Genomic DNA, 20,796 nt, shown 5'->3' on the forward strand with positions numbered 1-20,796 from the left:
GAACACTGCCCCGCTTCCTTCAGGGCTTCAGACTGAGAGGTTTCGGTTGTATTCCTGATGTAAGGTGTTACTCTCCCGATCTGAGCACCATTTAAAAAATGTTTCCCGAATTAGGTGGTGCTGACTCATAATAACAATGCCAGCCTTTGTGAACTGGTCACACCTTAGGGATGAGCTGACACCACCAGCATTTAAAAAGGAAGAAAGGAATCCAGAAGGTGGCAATTACATCTGCCCAATTATTCCTTTTCTCTCTAAAGTTGTGCTGTCCAAAATGATAACCACTTGGAACATGTGGATTTTTAATATATTTAAATGAACTAAAATGAAAGGAAGTGGAAAGTTCTGTTTCTGAATCACACTAGTCACATTTCCAGTGCTCCGTCAGTGGCTGATGGCTACAATATACGACCGTGTAGATACAGAATATTCCTCTGATCACGGAGAGTCCTAATGGACTACACTGCTCCACATGATGAAATACTCATATAGCAGAAAGACCACTATTCTGGCACAATAAATAGTTCTGATTCAGATAATGGTTGAAAACACATGATTCAATCAATAGAGTAGCATTGCTAGCAGCAGTAAAAAAAAATCTATGTTACTCTTTGGAGAAGCAATATATAGTCCATATTTTCCATATGTGGAGTTGGACATTTATTTGAACCCCACTCCTGGAATTGGTTTCTCCAAAGAACTTTTCTATCCAACAAGAAATTATTTAACGCCTTCTGTAAAGCCAGAACCTCCTGATAAAAGCCTTATTAGGCTCTTACCTATGGGAGCTCCATCTATTGTAGCAATCCTATCTAATAAAAGAGTAATATACATATTGATCATCACTGCAACACACAATATAGCTGCCCCCATGTGGTCAAAGATCCTGCCCCCATGTGGACACAAGATGGCCACTACAAGATGGCCAGCAGGGGAGGGCAGTTGGGAGGCACCCGGCCTGCAAGGAAGGGCAGTTGTGAGGGACCAGGCCTGCAAGGGAGGGCAGTTGACAGGGACCAGGCTTGCAAGGGAGGGCAGTTGACAGGGACCAGGCTTGCAAGGGAGGGCAGTTGGAGGTGATCAACCCTGCAGGAGAGGGCAGTTAGGGGTGACCAGACCGGCAGAGGAGGGAAGTTGGGGGCAAACAGGCTGGCAGGGGAGCAGTTAAGCATCAACCAGGCTGGCAGCGGAGTGGTTAGGGGGTGATCAGGCTGGCAGGCAGAAGCGGTTAGGGGCAATCTGGAAGGCAGGCAGGCAAGCAGTTGGGAGCCAGCAGTCCTGGATTGTGAGAGGGATGTCCGACTGCCCGTTTAGGCCCGATCCCACCAGGATCGGGCCTAAACGGGCAGTCGGACATCCCTCCAGGAGTCCCAGATTGGAGAGGGTACAGGCTGGGCTGAGGGACAACCCCCTGCCATGCATGAATTTCGTGCACTGGGCTTCTAGTCAGTAAATAATAAGAAAAGGAAGGAAGGAAGGGAGGGAGGGACTGTGTAAGTTCTGAGATTCCTGGCTGACTCAGGCTGGTGTGAGGGCTTTCAGAAGAGCTTCCTCACCCACACTAAAGCGATGGGGATTAGAGAAGGCTTTCCAGAGATGGGGTTACTTACATGATGGGCAGGAATGAGTTTGTGAGACAAAAAGAGGGGGGAGAGCTTTCCAAATAAAGGGAATAAATAAGTACAGAATCAAGGAATGAGGAGACCACCCAGGCTGTGGTATTTTGTTACAGCAGCCTGTGCTAAGACTGCCTCTGAATCCGACCTTCTGGGATGAGTTGGCCCTGCTACCTTCTCCACCCTCAACGCATCCTCCACTCTCCCAAGCTCACTTCCTGGAGCCACACTGGCCTTTCCTTGTGGCTGTTGCTTTTGCGACCTTGCCAAGCTCACTCCTGCCCCAGAGCGCTTGTTCAAGCTTCTCTGCCTGAACCGCAGAGCCAGCTCCTCCTCGGATTTCTCTTTCCATCTAAAGTAGGAAGCACCCCCTTGAGGTGGCTACCAGGAAGCAATGCCCTCCGGAGAGAGCCACGCTTAAGTTACAGCAAAGAGGTCGAGTCCATTTGCTGACTGTGAAACGAATGTTTGAGAGCATCTTTTCATTATAGTGATAATAGCAGTCATGCAATGTGTTGCCACCAATAATAATAATAACAATAACAATAATGAAGTTAAAAAGGGAGGCTTCTCTGACCCTAAGCCAGTGATGGCGAACCTATGACACGCGTGTCAGCACTGACACGCGTAGCCATTTCTGATGACACGCGGCTGCATGCCGAGGATGAAACATTTGCTGCTCCTGAGGATGAAACATTTGCGACTAGAGTCTTGGAGTTAGTGTTTTCCTCAAAGTGACACACTACCCGAGTTATGCTCAGTTTTTTGGCGAAGTTTGACACACCAAGGTCAACAGGTTGCCCATCACTGCCCTAAGCAGACCACCCACTTGCCCCCATCTTTTCATACCTTTGCACTGGACGAAAAGGGGCCCCGTGCTGACCTGACTAGCTCAGGGAAGGCCTGCGCGGCAGCCTTGCAAACTCAAGAGACCTAAAGTAACCACAAAGGAGGGTCTGAGATTAAATATTTTAAAACTAAAATGTGGTTTCCGGTGGGTAGTCATGCCCTAGGCCAGTACCTTCCCTGACCAGTCCATCTTTACCTTAAACCTAGCCTATGTGTTGTCTTGTTGCATCTACAATAACATATCACTGGAATGTCAAATAATTGTCCTTTTTTCCGGACCTCTCAAAGCACAGGCACTGCTCTGTGGAGACCTCAGATCCCCTCATTGTTAAACCCACTTACATCTCCTCTTCTGATTCATGTATAAAAGAAGGTGAAAAACTGCCATTCTCTGGGCACTATCTCAATCCATTGAGATTCTGCTTCCCGGCATTTGTCAACAGTTTGGCTCAAATAAACGCACAAAAATTCTTCACAGGTTTGACTGTGTCTTACGTTAACAGTGCAAAGGTATGAAAAGATGGGGGCCGGGGGTGGTCTGCTCAGGGTAAGAGAAGCCTGCAGAGGACTATAGCAGAAAGGGAGAATATCCCAATCAATCAATTGAGCCTATTATCCACAGCTCTCCCTTTTTAACTTTATTATTATTATTATTGTTATTATTATTATTATTATTACTGGTGGTAACACATTGCCTGGCTGCTATTATCACTATAATGAAAAGAGGGTAGAGTAAGTGCAAAAGTGATGAAAACAAAGCAGTCAGATTTACAGGGAGAGAAAGTTCTCAGTGCTCAATGGATGGTGCCTTCCATTCACCCTCTCCCTACTCATGGCACAAAGACCAGCATCCTCCCCATGGTGTTTCTGGGCATAGGATGGGTTTAGCTGGCCACAAGTTGGGGAAAAAAAATTAGTAGCTGTGCAATTCAGAGTCAGCAGTGCGCTTGATGGATTATGAGCCCTGGACTGGTGTGGCGAGTTCTGGTTGGAAGATGGCTGTTGTCTGGGCTGGCCTGGTGGTACCAGGCTGCCCACCTGCAGACTCTGAGGGGACTTATGAGGCTGGTCTGGGAGTGCTCAGGATGGCAGGCAGAGGTCAAGGTCAGCTTAGTCAGCCAGGGCTAAGGCAGAGCATGATTCAACTCTAAGCCTGGAGATCCTAGAAGCACCTTCTGGAGCACAGTCCGGCTAGACAGGCCCTGCTGGGGCAAGCGCTCCGCGCAGAGCAGGGCTCCTCCCCTCCTGCCGGCTGCCCTGGGTCTTCAGAGCACTGCGCTCGTGCTTCCTCGGCTTTTACTATTTTACTCCTGTTTACATCGCAGGCTATATGAAACCCATCCTCTTCCAGGGACAGGTGCCACTTCTTAACCCTCCATCCACAATAATAAAAGCATAATATGCTAATTAGACCGGACGACCTTCCGGACGAAGCCGGGGCTGCAAGGGAAGCCCGGGTCCCAGGTGCCGGGTGCTGGAGGGAAGCCTGGGTCCCAGGTGCCAGAGGGAAGCCAGTGCCAGCCGGGGGAAGGAAGGCCTACTCTTGCACAAATTTCATGCATCTGGTCTCTAGTGAAGAAATAAAATGCTGATAGACAGTGATCAATTAAATGAATATTAGTTGCCAAAAGCTTTCAAACACTCTTTTTTTAAAACATATTTTTATTGATTTCAGAGATGAAGTGGGGGAGAGAGGCAGAAACATCAATGATGAGAGAGAATCATTGATCAGCTACCTCCTACACTCCCCCCCACTGGGGACTGAGCCCGCAACCCAGGCATGTGCCCTGACCCGGAATCGAACCATGACCTCCTAGATCATAGGTCAATACTCAACCACTGAGCCATGCCAGCCGGCTGGGCCAAACACTCATTTAGCTCAGTCGATGTACTAGTAAATGCTCACAGCGGCCCTGCATACTTGCCATTACTGCCCCCTTTAGAGATGAGGAAACTGCGCTGCAGGGAGGAAAAGCAGAGAGATCATCTCTGAGCAGGTGGTGGGTGAGAATCCAAGCTGGGGTCTGTCAGATCCAAAGCCCCTTCCCATCACGGCTCGCTGGTCCCCAGGTGCACTGCCTCCACCTACAGCAGGCGGGCTTTGATGTCATCGTTGTTCCCCTCTGGCTCCTTTTAACGGAACGCAAGGGATTTTTGCTGACACAGCAACTGAACAGTGTTGCGGCCCCACGTCTTCAAAACTTCCTGCGCAACACTAAAAAGGTAAGTGCCACCAGTGCCATTTCGCTCCAGCCCACGAGCTAGTAAATTAGGACCTTTGATTCAAACCTTTGTTTCAAAGGTATTTCTGGTGTCTAACTGGATTTCAGAGCTCCCCCTCCCTAAATAAGTACCTGTTAAAAAAATCAGTAAGTTAGCCTTTTCACTAAGTAAAAAGGCCCTCATGTCACAGGCCAGGGAGGGAATCTGAGGTCAGAGTGGCTCAGGGGACTGCCTGCATGAGGCACACAGGCCTTCCAGGGAAACCAGAGGGGCCTCTGGCAGCACATGAATTGCTTTTAAAAATTATCACCAGCATCGTCTAACCCTAAGAATGCAGGATCCCTGATGGACACAGATTAAAGTTGTTGAAGAGCCTCCTACATTTTCAAAGAAGTCTCAGACCTGAAAGGGGCCTTAGAAAAAGGCTGCAAACAGATAGTTTTCCAGGGCAGCCATGCAAATGAGCACAGCCTCTTAAAACAAAGGACACTGGCCTGGCCTGGGCACTTCCAGGAGGCATTCAATAAAAATGGAAAATGTGGCTGCTAACGTTTCTGTTCCTATAGCACAGAGTCCTAAATGCCTCTGATGATAAGAATCTCCTGACGCACCCAAGACCTGTCCCCAGAGATTCTGATTCAGTCAGTCTGAAAGGGCCTGGGGAATTGATATTTTTAGCATTCAGCCTCAGGTCAGTCTCATCGTGAGGGAGGTTTGGGAAATTCTGCTAAAGGGACAGTGTTGTTCTCTGACACAGGATGGAAGATTACCCTATGGAAGGAAGGTAAAACATGTTGAAGGTCAGAAAAAAATTTCCTCTTTGCAAAATGTTGTCTTTGTTCTACAAAAGAAAAGGTCTAGTCCTCCGATTCTTTTTCTTATGTTTATTTACATACTAGAGGCCCGGTGCATGAAATTTGTGCATGGGGGGGGAGGTCCCCCTCAGCCCAGCCTGCACCTTCTCCAATCTGGGATCCCTCTCACAATTCGGGACCACTGGCTCCTAACTGCTCACCTGCCTGCCTGCCTGATCGCCCCCAACTGCCCGCCCCCCCTGCTGGCCTGGTTGCCCCCAACTGCTCACCCTGCTGGCCTGGTCACCCCAAACTGCCCCCCCCCCCCCCGCTGGCCTGGTTGCCCTTCACTAACCTCCCTGCCAGCCTGGTCGCCCCACACAGCCTGTTCGGTCGTCCATTCAGTTGTTTCGGATGCAATGGTCGCTTAGCCTTTTATATATATACTAGAGGCCCGGTGCACGAAATTCGTGCACAGAGGGGGGTTGTCCCTCAGCCCAGCCTGTACCCTCTCCAATATGGGATCCCTCTCACAATCCAGGACTGCTGGCTCCCAACTGCTTGCCTGCCTGCCTTCCTGATTGCCCCTAACCGCTTCTGCCTGCCAGCCTGATCACCCCCTAACCACTCTGCTGTGCCAGCCCGTTTGCCCCCAACTTCCCTCCTCTGCCGGCCTGGTCACCCCTAACTGCCCTCTCCTGCAGGGTTGATCACCTCCAACTGCCCTCCCTTGCAGGCCTGGTCCTTCTCAACTGCCCTCCCTTGCAGGCTGGGTGCTTCCCAACTGCCCTCTCCTGCTGGCCATCTTGTGGTGGCCATCTTGTGTCCACATGGGGGCAGGATCTTTGACCACATGGGGGCAGCTATATTGTGTGTTGTAGTGATGATCAATCTGTATATTACTCTTTTATTAGATAGGATAGAGGCCTGGTACAGGGGTGGGGGCCAGCTGGTTTGCCCTGAAGGGTGTCCCGGATCAGGTGGGGGTTCCCTTGGGGCGTGGGGCGGCCTGAGCGAGGGGCCTGTGGTGGTTTGCAGGCCGGCCACGCCCCCTGGCAACCCAAGTGGAGGCCCTGGTATCTGGAATTTATTTTCCTTCTACAATTGAAACTTTGTAGCCTGAGTGGAGCCAAGCCTGGGGCTCCCTCCAAGGCCGGCAGCCATTTCTGTTGGGGTTATAATTGAAACTTTGTTGCCTTAAGCGGGTGGGCCCGGCCAGGATGTGCGGAAAGCTTTGCTTCCCCTGTTGCCGGCGGCAACCCTGGCCTGCTCTCTCAAGCTCCATTCTGCCGCCATTTGTTTGAATTTGTTTACCTTCTATAATCGAAACTTTGTAGCTTGAGTGGAGGCTTAGGCCTGGCAAGGGCAGGTGGAAAGCTTGGCTTCCTCTGTTACCTAGGAAACCTTGCTCTCTGTGGCTGTAGCCATCTTGGTTTGGGTTAATTTGCATGCTCGCTCTGATTGGATGGTGGGCGTGGCTTGTGGGCATGGCTTGTGGTGTGTCGGAGGTATGGTCAATTTGCATATTTGTCTATTATTAGGTAGGCTAGATGTATGTGTATGCAGACATAATCTGGATTTCAATCATTTTCATATAACTGATACTTGCTTATTTACCCAAACCATAGAGTAGGTCATAAAAATATAGCACCATGCAATTAAAATGTCACTATACAGCCCTAGCTGGTGTGGCTCAGTGGATAGAGCATCGGCCTATGGACCAAAGGGTTCCAGGTTCGATTTTGGTCAAGGGCACATACCTTAGTTGCAGGCTTCTCCCCAGCCCAGGCCCTGATAAGGGCTCGTGCAGGAGGCAACCAATCGATGTGTTTCTCTCACATTGATGTTTCTCTCTGTCTTTTCCTCTCTTTTCCACTGTCCCTAAAAATTAATGGAAAAAATATCCTCAGGTGAGGATTAACCAAAAACAAACAAACAAACAAAAGTCACTATCCAGAGCAAACGACTGTTAGTGACAGGAGGAGCATCCTTCCAGGTACCTCTCTGACCAGGTAAGCATGTAGATATCGGATGCAACCTCTTACACCTGGGCTATGCCAGACATGCTCTTCTGCTACCTGTTATTCCACATAAGAATATTGCTTAACTATTTTTTCATGGCAATATAGAGCGATATCATCATTATTTATCTGCATAATATTCCATTTGTATGAATTAGTGCTATAATCTGCTAAATAAATTCTTCTATTTAAAGTTATTTTTAAAACTAGTATAGAGGACAGGAGAAAAACCAGATGGATGAAACTCCTAAGGTTTATTTTGCAGTAATAATGAGGAAGCAAGTAGCTTGTGAGACTCAGGTAGAATTCATAAGATGTGTCTAGTGTCGATAGTAAGTTAGTAACCGTAAGATGTGTTAAAAGATACAAATAAACAGAATAACTATTGTGTTAAATGTAGGTGAAAAAAATGAAACAAATAAGAATTACTTATTAATAGAAGGACAAAGTAAATCTTAAATAGTAGTCCTATTTCATAAAATATATTAATAAATTTAATAAATAACTTACATATAATTATAGATATAATCCTATCTAATAAGATAGTAATATGCAAATTGACCATCACTCCAGCACACAAGATGGCTGCCCCCATGTGGACACAAGATGGCCAGCAGGGGAGGGCAGTTGGGAGGGACCAGACCTGCAAGGGAGGGCAGTTGGGGGCAATCAAGCCTGCAGGGGAGGGCAGTTAGGGGTGACCAGGCCAGCAGAGGAGGGAAGTTGGGGGCGACCAGGCCTGCAAGGGAGGGCAGTTAGGGGCAATCAGGCTGGCAGGGGAGCAGTTAGGCATCAATCAGGCTGGCAGGGGAGTGGTTAGGGGGTGATCGGGCTGGCAGGCTGAAGCGGTTAGGGACAATCAGGAAGGCAGGAAAGAGAGCAGTTGGGAACCAGCAGTCCTGGATTGTGAGAGGGATGTCTGACTGCCCGTTTAGGCCCGATCCTACTGGGATCGGGCCTAAATGGGCAGTCGGACATCCCTCGAAGGGTCCCAGATTGGAGAGGATGCAGGGTGGGCTGAGGGACACCCCCCTCCCCCCATGCGTGAATTTCGTGCACCGGGCCTCTAGTATCATAATATAAAGTATTGTGTAACTTTGAATTTTTATTGTTAATAAGTATTTCCTATTTAATAAAATATTAACAATATGTAAAGGTCATCTCGTATTACCTCTTGATTGATAGCTATGTCATCCCTAAATTGATCACCCATTGGTGACATCCAATATGTCCAGTTCTAGCCTCAAGTATATTCTGTGCTGAAACACAGATAAAACACAGTTTGCTGGTGAGCTACAGGCATTCTTGCCCTGCATTCCTCCAATAGAGCACGCATGAGTTGGCTTTAGATACTTCTATGTGCTGAGACCCTTGTTCAACCTCAACTCTGTTCTTTGTGACCACACCATCATCTAGGAGAGCAGACACCACAGGGAGAACAGGACGTATGGGCAGTGTGAGCACAGGGTTCCACAAGTGTGGACCCTTTACCCTATTTGTATCCCAACCTAATTATGTTAATGTGTTCTAATCTCTTTCCCCTTGCTTCTTGCTGTGTGTTTTCAAGTTGAATAAATTGAATAAATGGTGTGAGCAGGACAGCTGACTCTGGTCTGAGCCTTTGTGTCCCATGATCTCTGGTGGTATTCTCAGCAAGACTGCATCAAGCTAATTTCCACCACTCCTAGAGCACTGAAGAGAAGCAAGCAGGCTGGCGAGCCACCATGAACCAAGTCAGGCTTACCGAAGGTGCCTCAAATTCCTTGCTAACCTGGGACGTGAGACTGATATTAACACAAGAGTGAAATCTTCCATTCAGTTTCAGGAATGTGTGGGGCATTCAGATTTTCCTGTCTCTAAAGTTATTATCTAAGTTTTTAAACAAACCAATCAAGATTTATTTCCAAGAGATTTAGAGCTCTCTGAGATTTACATTCTATATAAAGTGTTTTTCTGTTATTTTTCAGAAGCGATCCTAGCTATTATTCCCAATGACACTTTAATTTTTACCTATCTTCTCTCTTTTTTATCTAGTTCTGCCTCTAGAACCATCCTCCAGTGGCTAAAATGTTTTGATTCTTGGGAAAGCGTCCCTCTTTCTTACTATATGTATTCTACTGAGCTGCAGCCATCAGGAGAGACAAATGTAACTTTAGCATACTATGAAACCACTTTCAAAGTGGGTTGGTAGAGTTATTTTAGTAACCAGACAACATCTGAATTAAAAGTAATCATATATAATTATTTGATTTAAAATATCAAATATTAATAATAGCCCAGCTAGTGTGGCTCAGTGGTTGAGCATCAACCAGTGAATCAGGAAGTCACAGTTTGATTCCTGGTCTGGGAACATGCCCAGGTTTCGGGCTAAATCCCCCATGGGGGTGTGTAGGAGACAGCCAATCAGTGATCCCCTCTCATCATTGATGTTTCTATCCCTCTCTGAAATCAGTAAAAATATATTTTTTAAATATATTAATAATAATTACATTTTCAAAAACCCATAATTATTTCAAATATCAACATAAGTATGATGAGGTGAGGAAATAATGTCCAGGATGTTCTATCTAATCTCACTATACAACTGGATTATCTCTACACAAGTCAAAAACTTGGCTGACTTGAAAACTGCTGTCACCAACCAGTCAACCGATGGAAATGTGATACAGTACCCAAATCAGGGCTCCAATAATGACATCCCTCCCTCCCAAACAGAAGCTAGTTGCAAATTCGTTACCTCAATTTCATCAGGTTACATGGGAATCATAAAATAAGGTGCCCCCAGGCTTTCCCACACAACCACAGCACTAGGGGCTCACTCAGGCTCAGCACTGTGACTGCTGATTGCAAATTAGACGGCAACTCCCAGCCAGGGAGGAGCTGGACACCATGAACATGTCCCCAGGCAGTGCAGGGCCACCCCACAGGGTACCTGACACCAGGGACTAGACCCAGAAGTGGCTAGAATAGGCGGAGGAGGAGGTGTTGGAAAGAAGGGTAGGTGGTGGTAAGGAAAATAAGCAGGAAGAATTAAGAAATGTGACTGTGAGGCCCTGGCTGGTGTGACTCAGTTGGTTGAGGGTCATCCCCTGCACCGAAAGGTCGCCGGGTAGATTCCAGGTCAGGGCACATACCTAGGTTGTGCAATCCCTGGTTGAAGTGTGTGTGCAGAGGGCAACCGATTGAAGTTTCTCTCTCTCACTCTCACTCTCTCTCTCTCTCTCTCTCTCTCTCTCTCACTGTTTTTTTTTTTTTCTCTCTGTCTCTCTCTCCCCTCTCCCTCCCTCTCTCTAAAAAACAAATAAGAACATATTTTAAAAAAAGAAAAACAGAACTGTGGCTGGGAAAGGTAAGAGAGAGAGCTCTGGGTTTGCAATCCCCTGGTCATCGTTTAATCCTTAGGTTCTGGATTGTATTCAACAAGCAGGAGTATAATTAACATTTTATGTTTCAGAAGCTAGCTTCTGAGTATTACTCATCTGTGTGCTACACTGAAAATGTCCAGACGGCTCAGATTCCCAGAGATAGGCCAGGTGACCAGCACTTGTCTTACTGATCTCATGAGTAAGCCATGCACGCTAACTTTTGTTTGGAAAACATGTTAGGCTATAACAAGAACACTCAAAAGTAAGAATAAACCCATCTTATTTTTATTTTTCTTCCATTTAAATGGTGTACCAATTTCTCATGATGAACGTCTGCTGAAATTGCTAAAATGACAAAATCTTTATAGACAAGTATTGGAAGCAATGCTTTTTTACTTTAAATACTCAGAGAGGAAAACATGGAATTATTGTGTGACAAAACCATTTGTCTAAAATCCCTAAGGCTACAAATTAAGTGGCTTGAAATCCCTGAATGCTGAAATAATTCCAAGTAAATGTACCTGTAATACAAGTGTAAGGCTAACTCATTGTTTATGAACCTTTAGGCTGGTCTGAGAAGGAAATTAAGAATAGGACATCTTCTAGTATACACAGCCTGTGTATTTACAGGAATGTTAACATTTTAATAGCAAAACAGCACATCATCTCGAAAAATACAGCCCATTTCTTTCATGAATTTTAAGTGTTTCATAATTTCCCATGGCCTTCTTAAACAGGTAAGATAGAAAACGGTAATATAAGAGCATTTTACTCAGAAACTCAAGAACCTCAAACTAACAAGCTGGGTGCTTGGTACCCTATCTCCCTCCATCCACATCCCTGCTTTTCCCAGGAACCAGGGGAAAACAGAGCAGAAACAAAAAAAATGCTAGAAGCCAGGAAAGCACTGGGTGAAAGAGCACAACTATGAAGTCAGACAGACACCTGTGTTTCAACAAGTCCCAGCTCGGCTACTTCTTGGGTTTAACCTATGACATTGCCACTATTCAACGGTTTGTGACCTATACAAACGGCCCGTTTACACGGTTCAGCCTAAAGGCTGTGTGATTCGGGCAGCTTATCTAAACTCCCTAAGCTTCCATTTCTTCGTCTGTAAAATGGTGGTATGCGGAGTATTGTGACCCCTCAAAATTTTACATGTTGAGCCGAAGCCTGTTTGGCTCAGTGGATAGAGCGTCAGCCTGCGGACTGAGGGGTCCCGGGATCGATTCCGGTCAAGGGCATGTACCTTGGTTGTGGGCACATCCCCAGTGGGGGGTGTGCAGGAGGCGGCTGAATCAGTGTTTCTCTCTCATCGATGTTTCTAACTACCCCTCTTCCTCTCCCTTCCTCTCTGTGAAAAATCAATAAAATATATTTTTTTAAAAAATTTTTACATGTTGAAGTCCTAACCCCTGGGACCTCAGAATGTGACCTTATTTGGAGGGAGGTCTTGACAGAGGTCATCAAGTTCAAGTGGTGTCTTTAGGGTCGTCACTTCTCCAATGTGACTGGTGTCTCTATACAAAGGAGAAACTCAGGCACGGTGAGACACGCAGAGGGAAAACGGCCGTCTACACGCCAAGGACAGAGAGCAGGAAGAGGTAGGTCCTCCCCTCCTAAGTGTCAGAAGGAACCACCCCTGCCAACAGCTTGATCTGACTTCTAGCCTCCAGAACAGAGACCATCAATGTCTATTGTTTAAGATACCCAGTTTTTTTACTGCAGCCCTAGGAAACGAACACAAATCGGGATTATAGTTGGACCGACACCTTAGAAGGTGGGTATGGGGATTAAATGAAGACAATGCAGGTAAAACAGCTGGCACAGCACCCACTATACTGTCATAGCACCCAAATCATCGGAAAGCTCTCACTGTTACTACTGCAGGTTGACACTTCACGTCATACTGGAGTTACAATGGAAGTCTCACCACACACACACCACTCTCCTTCCGGCCTCCTGCGGCACCTCGAGGCCCTTTGATGTAGCCTCTGCTCTCGAGCTTCTTCTCCCCTCTTGGCATACCTGGCCAACAACGTTTCATCCTCAAGTTTCCTCTCAGATATCACCTCCCACGGAGGCCCCCCCTCACTTAGTCACTGCCTCAGCCTTCTGCTCACACGCCCTCACAGGGGTGAGTGCAGCCCTTTCCACACAGCAATGCAATTACTGATTCCAAACTAGATCCCCTGTCCCCCAGGACAAGCCTTCTAGGCCTCTGGATTTCCCTCAGGCAGGGCTGTGTGAGGTACTCATTGAATGTTGAGGAAGAATCTCTTCACCACAGGCAGGGAAACTGGCCACACCCACCGTGCCCAAACAAGCCCACGTTCTTCATCAGCGGCCACAAGTCCTTTCCAGGTGGATGGTTCTAAAAGAGTGATCCGGACACCCGAAGTATCAGCCTGTTGGAGACTTGTTAGAAATGCAAATTCCTGGACCTCGCCCCAGGCCAGTGGTTGGCAAACTGCGGCTCCCGAGCCACATACGGCTCTTTGGCCCCTTGAGTGTGGCTCTTCCACAAAATACCACGGCCTCGGCGAGTCTATTTTGAAGAAGTGGCGTTAGAAGAAGTTTAAGTTTAAAAAATTTGGCTCTCAAAAGAAATTTCAGTCGTTGTACTGGTGATATTTGGCTCTGTTGACTAATGAGTTTGCCGACCACTGCCCCAGGCTGACTGAAGCAGAACCTCTGGAGCTGGGACCCAGGAATCTGCTTTGTTAATAAGCCCTTCAGGTGATTCTGATGCAGCTCAAGTTTCAGAACAACTGTTCTGGGTTTATCCAGTTCAGTAGGCAGGGCTTTGGCTGCTGGTGTGAGCTCCCCCAGCACAGTATTACTATAGACTCAGGGGCTCCTAAGGGAGCGAGGACTGCAGAGGGGCCTTCACTTACAACTCACTTTTTCCTAAGCCCATACAATGGGGTGAGTTGGTAATAGCTCTAAGATACCTAAACTGCCCTACCAATGAGAAGCCGTGTCTAGGAAAGTGAGTCTCTGCCTAAATTCTTAACATCCTTTCTGAAAGCAAAGAGGTGAAGATGACTTTGCCATGTCAGAAAAGTGATCACCAAAGCCCCTGGAAGTATCAAGCAACAAACACCAGGCAAACAGTGCTCTCCAGACTCCAAGATTGAAGAGGCGGGCAGAACAGGTAGCGGCTGATGATCAGAAACCTCAGGTCAAAGGCAGATTAGATTCTACAGGCACCTTCCTCGCCCCAGGCCAGACATGGCTAGTGGATCCCAACATTCTTGCTCAACACACTTGGCCTATGAATCCTTACTCTAGGCAGCCACTACCAGTTGATCAGAACTGGCCCTTGAGAAAAAGCTGTTTACTATCTGAGTTTAGGTGTTCCGTCTTCAAGCTCTGTAGAGTTCGCATGGAAACCAGCTGGTATTCCAGGAATCTCACTGCATTTGGAAGTCGGGGGCTGTACATCTTGAGGAAATCATTTGAAATCACTGAATCTCGGTTTCCTTATTTGCAAAAGAGAGCTAGGAATACCTTGCTCTCAGGGTTGTTCTGAGGATAAACAATACGGGTGAAAGCCCCTTGCCCAGTGCCTGGCAAATAAAAGGCTCTTAATAAATACCTGCTGGATCTGAAACTAGAGCGATGTGGATGCTGTGGGAAAAAATCCTCCCCCCAAGCTTGCCAAGCAGCTGGAGGGCACCCTTCAGTGCTCATACCGAGGAGAGCTTTGGAGTAAGGCACTGCCTTGGGAAACCAACTGGTGCGGAAAGGTGTGTGGTTACAGGAAATCAGAACCAGGGAGGTATTTTGTTTAAGGCAGAAAAAGCCTTCCCTCCCACGATGTCAGCTTCAACCGCCCTCTGCCATATTCCATGCTGAACCTCCTACTCATTTGACTCGATCGATAGGTCCTACCTAGAAATCTTCAGGAAAACCATTTCTGGAGTCTAGGCAAGTATGTCTTCCTACGCTGGAAGCTTTAAGAGCTCTATGTAGATCATCTCATCAACAACCCCAGCCCAGCCCAGCCCCGTTGGGGCAGTGGAAACTGAGGACTTCCCCATTCTAGTGTCCCCATTTGGACAACTGGACTCCAAGCAAGGCCTTGGTATGTGCCCAGGGCTCGCTATATGCGAACCCATTTAGCTTCATGTTAACATTCCCTTTTTATAGACGGAGATGTGGGGCGCCAAGAAATGGAGACATGTGCCCGGGATCACACAATTAGAAGGCAGGAGTGCTGAGATCTGAACAGCTGTGTGTGCTATTCACACGCCTCTAAACTCCAGCACTGACGTGTACCTGGATTCCACCCCAGCAGGGGCCGGGAGCTTAAACAGACAGGAATGACAAAACAAGCGCATAACAAAAAATTTCTAGCCCCATCCCAGCCGGCCATCACAGACTGGTCTATAATCAGGGGTTAAAGTATAACTAAGAATACATCCCAGCATCTGTCAAAATACAGTTTAATACCTTGTAAATCCCATTTAATTCATACTTAAAATTGAATCAGTAAATACATAATACTCACTCTTCATCTTCCACTAAAAGCATGTACATAATTAATCTTTAGAGGCCAGTCTTTTATGTAATTCTTCTACCTCAAAGATAATGGGAGAAAGGTGACCTGCCAGAATGACCTACAACCACAGGCACCAAAACACCTTGCTAGGCATTTATCCTGAACCCTGGGAGTTGAACTTACATGCTTTAGACAGGAAGAACCTCAATTAATATATAGCCAAAGTTATACCTATCAATTCAGACCATAAGTGCAGACAAGATGTTTCTGTTTTTTTAGTAAATAGGATGTTAACATTGAAAATGGTGGCCTTGACTACCTCAATGACATGAAATAATTTATATCAAACTTTGGTGGAGGAGAGCCAGTAATTAGGTTGATGAGAGACAAAGAAAGCAAGTACCGCCCTAGCCGGTTTGGCTCAGTGAATAAAGTGTCAGCTTGCGAGACTGAAGGGGCTCGGGTTCGATTCCAGTCAAGGGCACATGCCCGGATTTTGGGCTCAAACCACAGTAAGGGGCATGCAGGAGGCAGCCAATCAATGATTCTCTCTCATCATTGATGTTTCTCTCTCTCTCTCTCTCTCTCTCTCACTTCCTCTCTAAGATCAATAAAAATGTGTGTGGGGTTTTTTGGTGTGTGTGTTTTTTTTAAGAAGAAAGCAAGTACCTGGTGAAGCAGGCTGTGCACAGGCAGGAGTCTGTGTTTCGTGGAGCACCTGTGCCCGGAGGTACAGCTGGGGTGCCAGTCCCACTCACAGGGAGATGATAACAATGTGGTACTCCGTGCCCTGAAAAAGAGAGGGTTGTTAGAAACCCAGCATGGTCATTCCCAGCACGGAGAGATCTTGGAAAATGCAGCTCACTTCACCTACTGTATGACTCACCCATTTATAGTTTGGTTTTTAGTATATTCACAGAGTGGTACAACCATAACCACAATCCATTTTAGAACAGTTGTCACTATTTCAAAAAAAGAAAGCCCTTGGACATTACCCATCATCCTCTAATTCCCTCTCCTCCTCACACCCTGGCCTTAGGCACCACCAGTCCAATTTTTATCCCTATCGATTTACCTCTTCTGGAGATTTCATACAAATCAATTCATACACTATGTGACCTTTTTGTGACTGGCTTCTTTGACTTGGCATAATATTTTCAAGTTACACCCATGTTGTAGCATGTATCAGAACTCCATTCCATTTTATGGCCAAATACAATTCTATTGTTTAGTTAGATCATATTTCACTCATCTCTTCATCAGCTGGTGGACATTTGGGTTGTTTCCACTGTTTGGCTGTTGTGAACACAAGTACATATGTGGACGTTTTAATGTTTCTCGGATCTATAGCTAAGAACGGAATTGCTGCCCCTAATGTTTTCAGTCTAATCATCCTGGTTGGGTAGCTCAGTTGGTTAGAGCATCATCCCAATATACCAAGATTGTGGGTTCAATCCCCAGTCAGGAAGCAACTAATGAATGCATAAATAATTGGACCAACAAAATGATTCCTCTCTCTCTCTCTCTCTCTCTCTAATAAAAATTTTTTTTTAATTGGAGAAAATGACTACCCATGTAAAATTTGGCATCATCAATCTACCTGAAGGTCATCCTGAAGGACAAGATCTTAGAAGAATTTGAGATTAAAAACATACTCGGCAGGTGGAAAAATATTAAGAGAAAACTTTTTTCTTAATGGTAGTAAAATACACTCAACATAAAACTTACCATTTTAAAGTATACAATAGAGAAAAGCATTGAAAACTAAATGGGAATTCATTTTCCACTGCATTTATAATACCGGCTCATCTTTATGTGCGTGGTTTGCCCACAAGTAGAAAAGATGGCAAGTACTTTTTCTTTTTTTTACCCATTATCCTTAGAAAATCCAAGAAATAGCCCTTCCGGACATTTTTATTAATCCCGCATGTGCCTTTCAAACAGCACAAGGAAACAAGCTCGCTTCGGGGCTGGGCCTGGGCCTGGGCCTTGGCCTGGGCCTGGGCCTGGACACAGGGCAGCCACAGAGCACTGCTCCAGTGGGAGGAAGAATGTGGCTTCTCACCAGTTCTGGACACTCTGCTGTTTACCAGACAAAGTGAGACTGTGGCGTGTGTGCAAAACATTCCCTACACAATGAAAGAGAAATAAAAGATAGTGTTGATTTTATTTGTACAGGCAGGGGACACATTTCCCTTCTCCAAGGATCAGCAGGAAATGTAGGCACTGGCTAAAGCAAGGCCATCTGGACATCCTACAAAGCAAGCAACAGGATTAGAGCCTGCCCCATACATGGTTTCTTTTATTACTTCCAAAGATAAATAAACAGCCAGCCAATCAAGATGGGCTTGGCTATGCTTTTGGCCTTAATATGAAATGTTTCTACAGGTATCAGCTCTAAAGAGAACTTGCTTCTTTTAATTAACTGGTTTGCCTTTCAACGAAATCCGGTTTCTGCACTTCTATGACACCCTCATTTTAACTTTCTTTCATAACATTCCTGAAGTTTTTGACCTGTGTAGGAACCACCAGTAACAAGCAGCCATTTCTGATGCACACCATAATTGACTAGGGCCACCTTTCAATTAAGAGAAAACTTGGCAGGAAGAACTCAATTATATTCTTGGTTTGCAACAGTATTAACAAATATTTAAAATTATTCTCAGGTAACCTGAGTGAGAGCTAGAAAACTACAGTGTTACAAGGAAAATCCATAGGCAACTCTATTTTTGTGTTTGGGTGTCCATTTCTCTTTTATATCCTTTTTTCTTCATTTGTGACTATACTAAAACTGAGTAAGCATGGGCAAATCTTTGCTGAGCACCTACTATGTGCCAGGCCGTGGGGTAAATATGCACATGTTTACAAGTCCTCCAATCTGCATTTCAGCGACCTTGCAACATTCAGCCAATTGGTTGGTAGCTGGTGGTTTGGGCTTATCATGTGACTGCACTGTTTGCAAAGTAGAATGCCAAAGAGCACAGCCCTGTTAACAGCCAAGAAAAAGTACAAAAAGGAGGGAGTTGGTGCTGAATGAATTCCAGGACATTTTGAAAACTGAATCATGACCTGACTTCCAATTATGTTTTAAAATGCAAAAACAGCTGCTTTTTTTTTTTTTTAGAAAACACATATTGGGCCCAACCAGTGTGGCTCTGTGGTTGAGCATTGACCTATAAACCAGGAGGTCACGGTTCAATACCCGGTCAGGGCACATGCCCAGGTTCACATGCCCAGGTTGTGGGCTCAATCCCCAGTGTGGGGTGTGCAGGACACAGCCAATCAATGATTCTCACTCATCACTGATGTTTCTATCTCTCTCTCCTTCTCCTCTCTGAAATCAATAAAAATATACTAAAAAAGAAAACACATATTGGAGTTTTAGTCTCTTATAAGAGGAATTTATCCAAATAATTCATCAGAGGGTGCCAACCTTGCAACTTCTCTTAGCGTATTTAAAATGTACAAACATTGATTCATGAGCAATTTTTTGAAACACGTATTTGTCTAGTCAATTGCATATTTTTATTGCCTTACATTTTTAAATTTTATTTTATTGCTGAGAGTGGTACCAATGTCCCGCGTGTTCCCCCCCTTGAACACTATGCAGTATTTATTACAAGGACAGCAGGTCCTTGAGCAATACCATTTCTTTCAACCTGGCTTCATTATAACGTTGATTAAAAAATAAAATCAATTCCGTAAGGGCCACTGTTTGCTGGAGTTGCATGTTCTCACCGTGTCCACATGGGTTTTCTCCGGGACTCGGGTTTCCTTCCATTTCCTCCCACATCCCACAGGTGTGCACCCAAGGTGAATGGCGTCCAACTGGGCCAGTCTGAGTGAGTGTGGGTGTGGGTGTGTGTATGTGGGTGGCCCTGCTGTGAAGGGTGTCCTGTCCAAGATGGTTCCCACCTTGCACCCTGAGCGGCGGAGATGGGCTCTGGTCACCAGGGACCCTGAACTAGAACCAGCAGTTTGGAAAGGAATTATCTTGTTTTTAGTAATCTCTCTTAAATGTCTGTATTGCTCACATTTATTTCTAAAATGTTTTAAGATGAGATGTGTTTTGCGCCTTTATTTCGAAGTTTGGTGATGTTTTTGTGACCAGAAACATACCACAGGAACTTAACTCTTGTTTATATCAATTAGCCTATGGTAATATTGGTTTCATTATACATCGTTTCACTTAAAGTTGCAATTCCAAAAACCTATCCATGACGTTAAGTAGTAATCAGAATACTTCTTGGAAAGAATGAGACAGAATTCTTGGGAGAAATATTGGCTTCACTATTTAGTCTACCAGCCCAATAGAAATCGCCAGTCAGAATGCTCATGGGCAGATGTCCCTCCACCTGACTTCTCACCACTGCAGGGAGGGGACGTACTAGTTTTGGGACTCAAAGTCCTTAGGAAGATCAGAAGGTTCGAGGTCCAGAAAAAGCAAGTAGGCTATGATGAAAAGCACTTCTCTAGCTGCTTGCTCCAAAAGTGTGGTTCATGGGCTGAACCATTAGCATCACTTGGACCATCCATTGGGCTCACCTGAGCTGGCAGCATCACCTGGACGCTTATTAAAATGCAGACTCTCGGGCCCAGCCGTGACCGCAAAATTAAAATCTGCACTTTACCAGAGTGATTCTTATGCACATTAAAGTTTGAGAAATAAGACACTGAGGTGCTGCTGACAGATTGAAAACTGATTAATAAAATGAAAGTAGAAGAGAACCCATCCTTAGTGAAGGATAGTAGTATGTCCAAAGGAAGGCTGTGTCAGGTGACAAGGGAGTCTAACAAAAAAATGGGGATCAGCAAAACAGTACTTCGTCCATGTGTATTGAAAGTATTACAGATACAAGACCTTGTTGTCTTGTGCCCAGTGCTACTTTCATCAGGCTTAAGAGAATGTCTGTATAAGAAAAAAATAAAAGAACATTCACCTTCCTTTAATAGGATTATGATGGAATGAATAATTTGACTTCTGTTTCACTTGTTTGGGGGAATGAGGAGAAGCTGAGCTGGTTCTACTGAAGGTACTTATTCCAACTGCTGGAAAAGAAATGAACAGCCCTGGCTGGTATGGCTCGGTGAGTTGGAGGGCGTCCTGTGCACTGAAAGGTTGAGAGTTCGATTCCCAGTCAGGGTACATGCCCAGGCTGCGGGCTCCATCCCTCATGGGGGTGCATGTGGGAGGCAGCCAATTGATGTTTCTCTCTCTCTCTCCCTTCCCTTCCTCTCTCTCTAAAAGCAATAAAAACATTTTTTAAAAATTAGTAATAATTTGGCAATCAATTCACACATCTGAATCATGTGAGTTTGTGTAGGATGAATCACTTCATGAATGATCTTGAGCCCGAAATTGAGAGCATCCAGTTGCTGTCTGAGGGCCAAGCCCTTGGTCATGACTCAAATGAGGCTGAG

General features: G+C 45.7%; 1 protein-coding gene across 3 annotated transcripts in view; it reads right to left on the minus strand.

Moving 5' to 3' along the window:
- The window catches only part of TJP2 (tight junction protein 2), a 110,308-nt gene that overhangs the window by 69,410 nt on the left and 20,102 nt on the right, over positions 1-20,796 (minus strand). For 2 of the 3 annotated variants that reach the window (XM_079789896.1, XM_079789892.1), the window contains exon 2: positions 16,045-16,165. The exons of the other annotated variant lie outside the window; for it this stretch is intronic. The gene's annotated coding sequence lies outside the window, so the exon portion shown is untranslated. The remainder of the gene's footprint in view (positions 1-16,044; positions 16,166-20,796) is intronic. 3 annotated transcript variants of the gene reach the window in all.

Source organism: Cnephaeus nilssonii (genome assembly GCF_951640355.1).
Source record: "Cnephaeus nilssonii genome assembly, chromosome: 14".
Taxonomy (NCBI): domain Eukaryota; kingdom Metazoa; phylum Chordata; class Mammalia; order Chiroptera; family Vespertilionidae; genus Cnephaeus; species Cnephaeus nilssonii.